The sequence below is a fragment of the Protopterus annectens genome, chromosome 1.part1 (assembly GCF_019279795.1).
Source record: "Protopterus annectens isolate FY-2018-M chromosome 1.part1, PAN1.0, whole genome shotgun sequence".
NCBI lineage: Eukaryota > Metazoa > Chordata > Ceratodontiformes > Protopteridae > Protopterus > Protopterus annectens.
In genome coordinates, this window is record NC_056726.1 from 376,986,987 (window position 1) to 377,000,713 (window position 13,727).

Consider the following 13,727-nt stretch of genomic DNA (forward strand, 5'->3'; position numbering starts at 1 on the left):
TAGTTGATTTTTTACATGCTGAGTTACCAGCCCTGATGCACAACCTTCAACGAAGGTACGCCCATTCATGCATGTCTCCACGCAGAAGGCGCTCTAGCTGAGAATCGAACCGGACAGCGTCTTACTGTGAGGCGACAACGCTACCGCAGCACCACCACCGCGGGTATATATATATATATATATATATATATATATATATATATATATATATATATATATATATATCTCAGATCTACTTCGATCCATCAAATTTACAGTTCATCGAAACTGACTTAACCGATCCCACTTAAGCGAAAGTGCATTTAAACAAAAATGCACTTTTGTGAAAATCATTTCATCGAATAAATAAAAATTACAATCAAACCAAAAAATCCAACATATTCCCTTTTTATCCACTGTAGTGCGATCTCAGAGTATGTATATACAACTATTGGGGGTGTGCGGAGTTTGTCCACTAACATGTTGGATTTCCCTGGTATTTGCATCACTACAAAAAAGCACATGGAGGAGATTGCCCATTGCCAAACTCTCACTGCTTCTCGGCATAGGAGGAAAGACCTGGTTCTCCCCTGTTTCTTGATGTACCATGCTGACATATTGTCCATTTGAATAACTACAGTTCCTAGTGGAAGAAAGCTCTGAAGGGTCTACAATGCTAAAAGCACCACTCTCACCTATGGAATATTTATATGCAAAATGGTTTCTTCTTGGCACTGCTTGCCTTGAAATGTCCATCCCAAGTAATGTCGCCCCACCCTAATTGGGAGGCATCCATGGTCAACTTGGATTTCGGAGGAGTACGGACAAACAGGTGGCCTTGATAAATCTCTGCAGTATGTAGACACCATAGGAAGAGATCTTCTGCAAACGTGATATAATTTTACTAGAGGTCACAGAGACTGTTGATGAAAAGACCATTGCACTGCTAGAGTCCACTGAAGAATTCTCATATGAAGACCAGCAGAGGGTAGTAAAGTTATTGCAGCAGCCAGCATCCCTAGGGCTTTGAGTATTAATCTTGCTGGTTGTGAGGGTTGAGAAAAAAATTGACTGATAAGCGATCTCAGAGTAACAATACTGTCTTGAGGCAGAAGAGCTAGGCAACTGACTGCATCTAGATGAACCCCTATAAACTTCAAGACTTGAGCTGGTTGCGGTTGGGACTTTGCTAGATTTATTGTAATCCCCAGAGATTGAAACAAAGTAGAAGATAATCTCTGGCTTTTTCCAGAAGATGCCTGGTTGGTGTGGTAAGGCTCCAGTAGTCTAAATATGGAAACACTCTGAATCCGCACACTCAGAAGAGCTGCTACCACTGCCATGTATTTGGTGAACACTCTGGGGGGCTGTAGTGAGACCAAAGGGCAGGGCTCTGAACTGATAATATCTGGCTCCCAGCTAAGAGAGTAGATATCTTCGGGAGCATCTCTTCATTTTTATGAAATAGCATGCATCCTGAAGACCTAGAGAGCACATCTAGTCATCCTTCTAAAGGAAAGGCAGAATGGACTGAACCATGACTATCCAAAATTTGGAATTCTTTGCAAACAGGTTCAAATAACTGAGATCCAAAATGGATCTCAGGTCCCTTGTTTTCTTCAGAACTAAAAATAACCTTGAGTAAATTCTGGATCAGCTGGTCTGGGGGGACCACCTGGATGACTCTTTTGTCCAGCAGCTTTTGAACTTATAGAAAGTACAGTTGTGTACACTTACCATAAATATAGATGTTCGAGTGCATTCACTGTTGCACTCATTACATTTGGGTTATCTGCTTGCAGGTAGCCCTCAGTCAGCCTGATTAACAAAGTCTTGGGTCCTGAGTCGGCTGCTGTTCCTTCTTCCATCATATCAGGTCATCAGAGGTATAAAACATGCAGCCGATGCCATTACATCAGTTTTTCTTGCCCCAGATGTCAGGTGCCCCCCTAATGGGAAGCAATTAAATATAAAAGTACAAAGATATACCTCCAACAAAAAAAGCAAATACACCGTAAAGGCTTTTAAGCATAGCAGAGGAAAGTAGAGGTATAGCCAAAACAAGTTAGGGGGCTGGAGGGTAACCAGGACTGCAACAGTGAATACATTCTAACATCTACATTTATGGTAAGTGTACACAACTGTACTATGTTCTTCTTGTTTCACAGCTGCAGTCATTACATTTGGGTAGATTCCCAAAGCTATGCTTGGGAGGTGAAATTTAGATAGCATTAGGGCCAGCTATAAGGCCCTGCAAGACTACAGTGGCAAAGCCAGCTCTGGATTTAGAGAAAATTGGAAAATGATAATGCTTGGTGAAAGTATGTACAGAACTCCAGGTAGCAGCTTCTAGGATGTCCTTGGTAGGGACACCTCTGAGAAAGGCTGTAGAGGTAGGTAAAGCCCTGGTGGAGTGAGGTCTGATCCCCTGGGGGATAAGTTTTCCATGGTGTTTATAGGAGAAATGAATGCAATGGCTTATCCATTTAGAAATCATTTGCTTTGAAATAGCCTTCCCCTCTACCCCGTCTTTACCATTAGTTGTCCTGGAAGAATGTGGTCCTTGAAGGCTGTCAGAGCATTCTGTACAGGTAACATTTCTTTTTGATTGATATGCAGGTGCATTTGACTTAGGTTCTATTTGCCCTGAATGCACTTCCCTGCCAGGTGAGCACCCCATGCATAGTCTGATGCATCTGTTGTTAGGGTTTGGGTGGTGTAAAATGTAGTCCCTTGTTTTGGTGGCAGGCCTCTGCCCACCAAAGGAATTCTAGGCATAGGCAAGCTATGACAGGAATCATTGATTCTAGTATTGAGAATGTTGACACCATAGGCTTTTCAGATACCACTGTAGTTTCCTCATATGCACTCTTGCATATAGAATTAGAAGAATGTAGGAGGCCATGAACCCCAAGGCTTGCAGTATTTGTCTTGCAGATAGCAGGGTTTTAGTAGCCACTTGTTTGAAGTAGGTTGTCAAATGAATTTGTTTCTCTGGCGTGAGGTAAGCCATCTGGGAAGTTGTATTCAAGCTTGCTCCCAGGAATATAATTTGTTGACAGGGTACCCAGGTGTGATTTATTTTTGTTTATGGTGTACCCCAGACACGTTAGAACCCTTTGTACAAAGGCCAGATGATTCAAAAGTATGTCCTGGCTTTCTGCCTGAATTAGACAATTGTCCAGGTATGGGTATATTTGAGTATTTCTTTGCCTGCAAAATGCAATAACTGGAGCTGGGCACTTTGAGAATACCCTGGGCGCAGTAGATAAGCCAAAGGGCAGTGCAGAGAACAGATAATGCGTGTAGCCTGCTTTGAATTGTAGGTATCTTCTGCAAGATTCCCTGATTGGGATGTGCAGGTATGCTTCTTTTAAATCTAGTGTTGCCAACCATGCATCTTTGCCTAGCACAGGAAGTAATTGGTGAAGAGTCAGCATCTTGAATTTTGGAATCTCCAAAAAGGTGTTTAGAGTAGACAGGTCCAGGATAGGATGCCATGAATTGTCTTTTCTGGGTACCAGGAAAAGTGTAGAGTAGAAACCTTGTCCCTTTTCCTCTTTAGGTACCAGATGAATAGCCTCCATGCTTAAGAGAGAAAGTACTTCTTTTTGGGCCTCTGCACACTGATTTGGGGGTAGGTCTGGCCACCCGCTTGGTGTTGGCAACGTGTGTAAGTGAAATCTGTATCCCTGGGACACTATATTTAAAACCCATTTGTCCTGGGTAATGAGCTCCCAGTTCTTTGCATGAAGAGCAATCTTTCTCCCCAAAGGGGCAGTCAGTTGATAAGTGCTTGGACATTTTAAAAGGAAGTCATTGAGACAGTTTACCATATGGGGGAGTCTTATTTTTCCCGAATTTGGAAGTGGAGGCCCCCCACTGTTTAGGTGTGTGTGTCCCCTGGGACTAAAACCTGGGGTTTTTGCTGTGTCTGGGTTTGGCTTGAGAAGACCTGGAAGGGGCTGGAAAGGACCACTTCTTAGAGGGCCAGTGCCTACTAAATCTAGGAGGCTGAACTTGTAAGAAATCTTTAACAGTTTGCATAGATTTAGCTTTATCTTCCATCTTTTTAAGAACTTCCTCAGCCCTGTTGCCAAACAGGCGGTCCTGATTTAAAGGAGCATCCAACAATTTAGCTTTAACATGATCACGCAAAGATTGCTCCTTAAGCCAAGCATGCCTTCTGAGCACAGACCCAGTAACAGCATCCCTGCAAGAGGCTTCTAATGAATCAAAACCACATTGCAAAGTATGTTTTTCAACTTGTTCATCAGAATGCATTAAATCCTGTAATTGTTTATTTTCCACACAGTCAGGAATCAACAGCATTTTCTGTTTAAGCAGTCCAATAAAATGTTGCTGATACTTTAACATATGAAACTGGCAGTTTAAAGCCCTAATGGCCAAGGCTGCAGAAGTGTAAACCTTCTTACCCCATCTATCCAGCGCCTTGGAGTCTCTATCAGAAAGGGTAGGATTTGTAGCAGTAGAAGCCTTAATGCCCCTGTGAAATAGTCTCTGGATCTGCAACAGGATTTTTAAAAAGGAACTTGTGGGACTCAGGGACCCTGTAGTATATGTCATGTTTTCTGGGAGCAGGAGGCAGGGAATCAGGGGCCAAACTAGATTCCAAAAAAGCATCATCAACAATGTCTAGTACAGGAAGAATAGCCAAAGGCCTATGCTGAGGTAGGAGAAGGAAATCCTTAAGCCTCTTTTTTGAATCAGAAAAATCCTGGCTTTCCCAGTGGAAATGCTCCCTTAGAGTATGTAAGGTTTCCCCAAAAGAAAAATCCTCAGGAGGGGAAGCAGAAGGAATGGAGTCCTCTGCATCAAAATCTTCATAAGTAGATAAGGGCAAATTTAGATAATCAGAAGAATCAAAAACAACAGAATCCTGATCAGAAGATTCATAATCAACTTCAGTCTTAGGCCTCTTAGAAGGGGGGGGGGGGGTTGGCTACCCCTAATTAGAGTTCTTAGATCTTCAGCCATTCTTATCATTTGTTTTTTTAGGCATAGAAGCCAGAGCATGTGACCTGGGCATCGGTTTTTTAGGTATGGATCGAGATTTAGACCTAAGTAAAGAAGGAGGTGTCGGTTTAATATGCAAGTCCGTAGGCCTGAATACACCCACAGAAGCTGGTGCCTGCACAGAGACTCTGGACCCTTCCAAGGTAGAGACATTCGCGGGTTCCATAGATGAAGCATCTCGCAGCATACCGGACTCTGAATGGGTCTCAGTAGAGGCCTGTGAATCAGAAGTAGTGGGCATCAGGGGCTGCGAAAGTGCCTCACTTAGTACCAGCAGGAGAAGTGTTGTCGGCAGTTTTGGACCTCGGCGGCCTGTCTCTGTCTTTATCTTTGTGTTTTTTTTTAATCCCAGTAGTCAGATAATTAAACTGAGAACCGAAATATTTAGAGGCGAAAATATACAGACGATGGATAGTGCGTTGATTAAATAAAGCACAAAACCAACAGCAAGGTACGTCGTGGTCAGGGCCTAGACAAGGAATACAGTACGAATGAAAATCTTTATGAGGTATTTGCTTTCCACAAGTAATGCAATTATTAACTTTTTCTGACATCAGTAAGGAGCAAGCAAAAGTTTCCCCAATGAGGTACTTAGCTTTAGTTGAAGACTTCGGTTCTGAAACTCGAAAACAAAAAGTTCAGGAGTCGGACGACCGGCACTTGTGAAATGCTTCTGCTTTGGGAACCGCACGGCAAGAAAGACTGATGTAATGGCGTCGGCTGCATGTTTTACACCCCTGACGACCTGACGTCATGGAAGAAGGGACAGCAACCGACACAGGACCCAAGACTTTGTTAATCAGGCCAACTGAGGGCTACCTGCAAGCAGATAACCCAAATGTAATGACTGCAGCAGTGAAACACGAAGAACATCTGCTTGTTCCCTCTGACTGAGTAGATCATCAGGGAGACTTTCTCTTTGGTGGAGGAATTTGTAAACCGGGAATTAAGTGCCCTCTGGATATGATCCTTTGTACCCAAAAATCTTGTGTGATGGCTGTCCAGGATTCTGGATGCAAGGATAAATGCCTCTCTGACTCCTTCCAGAGAGGGTCAGTTCGGTAACCTTTCAGGAGCACTGAAAAGGCCCGTCCACGAAATAATCTTGAGAACCTTGGTTCTGCAGACCCTCTCTGCCACAAGGGCAGTGTCTCCCATTACAGTTTTTTGTCCTCTGCCTCTGTGGGGAAAATCTCCAAATGACTCTTGGAAAGGCCCTTGGGATTTTCTAAACCACTCTTTCTTACCACCACATTGTTTCCTGGAAAAGGTTCTTTGCAGGGTAGAAAAGAAGATTCCCATGGCAGACACAGTCTTTCCATCCTTCTCACTGTGAGAGACCATCTTTAATTGTTAGTTGAAATAAGGAAGATCCATCAAAGGGAGCATTGATGAATGATGCCTTAAAGGGCCCCGCAAAATTGCACAACCACATCCAGGAATGTTTCCTAATGGCTATGCCTGAACCAGCAGCCCATGAGGAACCTTCAGCTACATGTGAGATTAACCTCATGGACGCGTTAGTAATGGATTAAAGGGTGACCACACTTGAAGAGAAGGACTTCTCTTCCTCTATGGACATGGACCCTGGGGGAGAGTTAGAGTGTTCCTTGATTAAGTCCCTGTGTAATTTCGTGAAATACATCAAATAATTCAGCAACCATAAAGTGAAGGTCTCTGATGCATACACTCACTTCCCAAACCTGTCCAACGCCCTACACTCCCTATTACAGTGATGGAAAGAGGAACTCTGCTCAGTCATCTCCTTTTTAGTTGCTGTTGCAATGACCATGGCAACTAAAGGACCACCCTTTGGTCCAATGTAATCTGTCTGATGGGGGCACCAAGAACCTTCTCCGGGCTCTTAGGGATTATTCTACAGAGTCCGGTTCCTTCCATACTCTTTGGGAGACCAAGTCTATCAGCTCATCCGCAGGCAGGGTGACCCAAGAAGTAGATGGTTCAGACCTGAAGGCTTGCAAGAACATCGATTCCTCCTGGGAAGGGTTTTTGACAGACCAACTGCCTTTTTGGTGAAGGATTTCTAATATGTCGCCGAATTAAATATCCTCAGGTGGAGATCTAGGTGACCCTTCCTCTTCATCAAAATCAATGTGTTCTGTAAGGTATTCCTGTGGAAAATTTAGGTGCCTCCTATTGCATGACCTCTTCCAAGGGACCTCCTCAGTGGGATGCTCTAGGGAAGTGTCAGAAGAGATGGGAAGTTCCCAGGTGGAACCTGCTTGGAAGCTTATCTGGGCTGGCTGTTCCTGAGGTGTAGAATGAGAGAACTCAGACAAGGCATGCAAAAAAGGTTGGGGGCACAGATTCGAAAAGGGAAGAGTCAAAGCTAGTCTTGGTACAGACAATACCCTCTCCACCACCTCGAAAGCTGAGGGCTGAGGAGACGCCGAGGGCAATTCCACTGGAGCCAGAACTCTCAGATCAAAAAACACCTGTGCTCCCTGAACTCTTGGATCCAAAGGGGGAGTCAGAGCCAAGCTATCCAATGGTAAAGCTCCAAGAGGAAGCAACAGCTCTGAAAACTTCAGAGTTGAGGTCAACACCTTGGATATGGCACCAATGCTTCAGCTTCGAGTCATCATGCTCTAACAGTCAGAGCTGATTGGGTCAAGAAAGTTGGAGTCGAGGATATCAGGACCTTCAGATCCGATGGTTCAACTCTCAAGGCTCTCTGATCGAAGCAATCCAAAATAGCAGATCAGCTCGGAGAAGTATATACAGGTTGGAAGGTAAGCTTAAGGCTCACAGATCCAATGGAAGATGTAGGTGACAGTGCCCCCCACCTGGATCTGTATTCTGTGGAACTTCCACATTATTCTATCCACCTCTGACTCAGAAAGACTCCAGGGGGACCTAACAGAAGATGAAGTGGATGGTGGCCTGGAAGACACTTTTGGGATCTCCTAAAGGAAAGGAGACCTTAATATATGAGAAACTGGCTCTGGGGAAAATCTTGGAGAATGGAGATGAAAAGACTTTGTGCCAACACTTATAGGATCCAAGGCTTTAGGTACCTGGCTGATAGAAAGGTACTGACTGAGGAGACTTCGAGGAGGGGATTTTCTATGCTCCCTAGCCTCTTTAATGAGAGGGGTTTGAGCCCTTGTAAATGATATACTGGCAGAAGGAGCTGAAGCTGGAAGAAGTCCTTTAAGAATCAACTTATTCCTGCAATCACTAACAGCTCTCAAATTAACTGCCGCACAAATAGAGCAGGAAGTGTCTAGATGTGCAGGCCCCAGACAATACACACATTCACTGTGTGCATCGGAATTCGGGATCTTGTGCCTACAGGAAATGAACTTTTTAAATGCAGTAGATTTATCAGCTATACTGGAAAGCAAATTAGCAAGGTAGCAGAACAATAACAGCAACTATAATAGAAAAATAAACATTTTTTTTAAACAGAGAAAGAAAAAGCTACCAACTATGGTATGTAAAAAATATCTCAAAAGAAGGTAAGGAAAAAGTAATTACCAAGTATGGTATGATAAAGTTTAACTTTAAGGTAGGAAAACTGGAAAAAGTTTAAGGGAGACAGTGCACACTAAAAATAAAAAGACACTAGTAAATAAAGTGACAAATTTTAACTATTCACATACAAGAAAACCCACTAGAGCTCAAAAAGTCATTATCCTAACCGATCTTGGAGATTGTCAAACAGGATCTGGGGTAATACAGTGGTCAGAGGCATTATAGGTAAGGGAGGAGCTTGAGAGTCAAATCCTACAGTCTAAAGAAAGTAACCAAGTCAGATCTGAACTCATTCGTTGAGGAATAAATAAAAATGACATCAGATCTATCATTACAATAGATCTAAAGGAGTGGGTTCTTTATCCATAACTTGAAAGACTAAGTTGGAAGGCATTACAACCACTTGGTAATACAAATTTTTCCAGGCTGCTACGCACCTCCTCCTATCCCACAATATAACTGGTCTAGTTTTGCTTTCCAGATCTGAGATACCTAAAACAACAACCCTATGTGAAAGGGATCAAGATTACTACAGCAAAGGTAAGGAACAGTGGGCTGGGTTGGTATGAACAGCGCCACTAGGGGCAAAAAGTCTGAAAAGACAAAAGAAAGAACCAACTTATCTCCAGTTTGCTGTTGATAACACAGAGTTCCCTAGAAGACCATATTACTTGCATCATCTTCCTACTGAAATGTCCCCTACTCCCACCACAGGGGTGACACAAACATGGGGACAGTAATGAGAAATGGGGGAAGGTGGAAGGGATTGCCCAAGGTAAGATTACAGACGTTCAATTGCCATGACAGATGTTGTCTGCATGTGCAAAATATGTGGACCTTGTGTTCCACTGGGTCTGCATCTTGCAAGCATTAAACCTAAGGGTCTACTGAAGAACTCATAATGTTAAATAAGGTTAAAAAACTCAGGGGGAAAGCTGTGACACCCGTGCCCTGGCCCAGCAATCAAGGAGCTTCAATCCTCACCACTAACACCAGAGAGGGTGACTCATATATGAGGAAAGGATAACAAATACACACAGTAAAGTGCAATTTCCCTTAAGAGCACACAGCGATCACAGTCAGTACAGGGCTGGTCGCTTCCTTGCTCTCCAGGTCCCCAATAAGACTTGGCACAGCTATAGAGTCCAGATCTCAGCCTAGCTGGGCAAGCTAAAATCTCCAGCATCCTCTCGGTCCAACCAGTGCTTCGTCTCCCCGCCCAAGTAGCTGACACACAAACTTTGAGATACATTTATACAACCACACAGACACTTCTGGGGAAGGCTGGCACAGGTTCGCCAGCTGTGCCCCTTTTACCCAGACTGTACAGTAGTACCACTTGCCACCACCCAGCTAATATTTATCAGCTACCCAAAGGCCCTTAAAAGGGTGTCCCATTATTACTGTGCAGTATTATTATCCAATTGGTAGATGTGACTAAACAGTCGAAGCTTATTTGGAGTGACCTGAACAGTAAACTGTATAAACATGCAATGTACTCTAGAGCTTAAACTATCTCTACACAAAACAGCCACAGATAAAAGATTTTAACATATTTAATAATAAATAATTAAAACCACAAGGCAATACTTTCTACTACACAGTCAGTGCTAGTCAAGAGTTCAGAGATCACACAGAAATACTTAAAATAAATCAGTAGTACAGTTCTGACATCACAGAAAAACACAGTCTAATCTTTACAGTTCCCATCTAATCTAAAAAAAAAACACAAGTCTAACATACTATTTACATAAAGAGCATAAGGCAGTGCTGAGTTGGATGTTCTAGACAAAAATGTTTAATAATCTCTGGTTCTCACTGTTTAAATTGAAACTTCAGTTCTGCTAAAACATTACATCATTTCACACTTTCCTGGTGTTCCCAGACTGACAGAAACTGTGTTTACATTCTTTTACACTTAGAGCAATAAAGGACATTCCACATGCAAATTCTGGTCATTAACTTTAGCCTTAAAACAACAGACAGGAAGCCTTTGTCTAGCCCGGCCGAAGCCGAAATGTAAACATCAAAGACAGTCATGAAATAATTTTAATTTCAAAGGACCAACAAGAAATGCTTGACTTAGCTTTCTTTACAGCAGAGGGCAATGTTGCCACATTGTTTTACGTTATACATTTCACAGCACATTCTTTCATTAAAAAAAACAAGCTTGTAGTTCAACATTCATATTTACAAATGACAGAATTATCTGCATGTGCAAAATATGTGGACCTTGTGTTCCACTGGGTCTGCATCTTGCAAGCATTAAACCCAAGGGGTCTACTGAAGAACTCAATGTTAAATAAGGCTAAAAAACTCAGGGGGAAAGACATGACCAGAAGACCCAGAACTTTGAGACTATGATGCACTGAAACAGTCTGAGGTTAAGAACAACACTGGCTTTAGAAATTAACACCTGAATTCTGTCTGCTTTGACCTGAATGCATGTGCCCATTTAATAACATAAAAGATAAATGCTGAGATGGCTGTATATGAGATATGAGGACATTCAAAGCAATACCCAGGAAGCAAACAGACTAGTCAGAGACTTCTTCACTAGGATAAGCCTCTCTGAAGGGTGCAGTAGCCAAGACAGTCATCCAAGTACGGAAATACATTGACTCCCTGAAGACAAACAGGCACTGCCAACACCAGCATGTATTTGTAAACACCTTGAGGGCCAAAGGTGTATGGAAATGTCTGAAACTAGTAGTTACTAGCATGGACTCTGACCAGCAGAAACCTCTTGGACTGCTTGTGGATATTCACATGCATGTAAATGCCCTGAGGGTTCAAACATCGCATCTGATCTCTTGGATTGTCTGCACTGAGACCATGAGGAATGTAGATGAGGAAAAAAGGCATCTAAGGACTAAGTCAAGAATGGGCCTATGACACCTGGTTTGTTTTGGCACCATAAAGAATCAGGAGTAAAATTTCTCTCTCTCGGCTCTGGTGGTACCTCATGGACAGCCTTTTGTCTTAAGAGATGAAGCACCACTAGCTTTACCACCTTACTTTCTGACAAGGTGTGATGTCTTGCAAGGAAGGAAGTTCTGGGATTGAAAGAGATGGGATTTTGTAATCCCTGGCAATTACTGTCTGCAGTTGTCTACTAGAGATGATGAATAACCAAGCCAAAGATTAAAGGACAAGTTACTTCAGATGGTTACCAGAGAAACACTCTGGAAAGTCATCAGTGCTGCTGTAGTCCTCCTGTAGGAGGACAGTGACTGCTTGACTACTGCAAATAAACCCCTATGACAGCCATTGCAACCTCCTTGGAAGAAGCCCAAGGAAATGGACCCATTACATTAGCCTTGATTGTATTGCTTGCTCTGAAACTAAAACTAGTGCTGACTTTTCTGGGTGACCACCTTTGGGATGTAGCCCTGACAACATCTGAGAAAGGGGGGAACCACCCATGAAGTATGACTAGTGGATCTAAAAGTAGACAGGACATTAGTTGGCTGTTTACCTCACCCTGTCTCATCATGTTCAAAATCTCCCACAATTGACCTGGGACAATCTAGTGGTGGTTGCTGAGAAATCTGAGGTTTTACTGACATTTTCAGATCAGGAGTTGGGGACAGACACTGTAGGACAGTCAAGATGCTTCCTCTTGCACCTGGCCTTCTTGTGCGCACTGGGAGGAGAACTCAGAAGAGGAAGAAGACACCCTATGTCCTGAAATAACTGACTGGACTCCATGAATCCTTTTGGTTCTACTGCCCTTCCTAGGAGATTAGTGGATAGGCAGCACAACATAAAAGGCTGGGTCATGGGAAGATACTGGAGCAAAAGATGCTAGAATGACAGATAAAGAATGAACACTGGAAGTCTTGTGGCAGAGAAAATCACTAAGAGCAATGAGACACAAAATACCATCATCCATCAACATGCCATCCCTGCCTGAGGAAGCATAGGGCTGTATTGATGCCAGTAACAAATATTTTGGGATGAGAAATCCAGAAGCTGTCTACAACAACATCCCCATCAACTAAAAAAGCCTCACTGCTAGGGGAAATGCAGAAGAGGTCTGATGATGACTGGGGAAGGGGGGTGTCCATCAGTGTTAACATTGCATACACTGACAACAGCCTCACAAAAGTTAGTGCCACAAAGGAGAGCACCAATAAGGAAGCATCAAAACATCTGAAGAGATATGGGATGGGTTGCAAGGGTGTGCTAGCTCCAGCCTGGAACTATGGTGGAGTATATGGTCTGTACAGCTGCAGTTGCACAAACGTTGGCTTCCACCATCTTCCTGATGGACATGGAAGTTCAAATTATTTTAGTTGTTAGCAATGAGACTGTGGATACCAAGGTGATTTCCCCATGACCCTAGTCATTAACTTAGACTAAATGGAGCTCCCACTACCAGAGGGAAAGATCATGGGCAATTCACTTGTACAGCCAGCGGAGGAACGGGTGAGCTTGCTGACAGAAGAATCCAGAATCTGTAGACAAACTTTCTTAACCGAGATTAAACTGCCTGACTGGCCACCTCAGACAACAGAGAAGGATGTCAGTATTATTTCACCTTCTTCTTGGCTACAGACTGAGGCCAACAAAGGCACAGATCCAGAAGCATAAAGGAGAGTCTCTTGATACTAAGGAATCTACCTGAGCATAAACTGCCTAATTATGCAAGTAGAGTTGAAGCCTTGCTATGTCATGATGAAGGGTGAATGGCATAATGCTCAGAAAAATATCACACCCTTCAAGTCTATGACCTTCAGCCACATGGCTGTCCTTTGGAGGAATCTTCTCTCCACAGGTGCAAAAGTTAAACTTTTGTTCCATTTCTGCAAACACATGGGGCAAAGCCAAATAATTATGCAAAAAATAAACCAAATAACCATAAAAAGACTGCATCAAAAAAAGAATGCCAGCAGGGAAAGTGCGAGTTCCTTAACTAAAGGTTGAAACAAGCCCAACAGAACTACACAAACACCAATACTTCTCAAAGGAAACCAGCATAAACCAGGTAAGACGACACACACCTATTCATCAAAGGTAATGGAGGTGCCCAAAAGGAAGAACCCTTCTAAGCCTTGAAAAAGAGGGAAAACATCAGGAAGAAGTTAAACAAAATTTAGAAGGATTACACAGACTATGTATACCACAATCAAAATAGCAAATATAATCAAATGTTTGTCAATCTTGACCTAAATCCAGAAGAAAATAACCAAAAGCCACTGAATAGCCTG

The 13,727-nt window shown here is 42.9% G+C and overlaps 1 protein-coding gene across 1 annotated transcript in view; it reads right to left on the bottom strand.

The window, feature by feature from the left end:
* FOXRED2 (FAD dependent oxidoreductase domain containing 2) overlaps positions 1-13,727 on the bottom strand; it is a 799,110-nt gene that overhangs the window by 335,378 nt on the left and 450,005 nt on the right. The window lies entirely within an intron of this gene.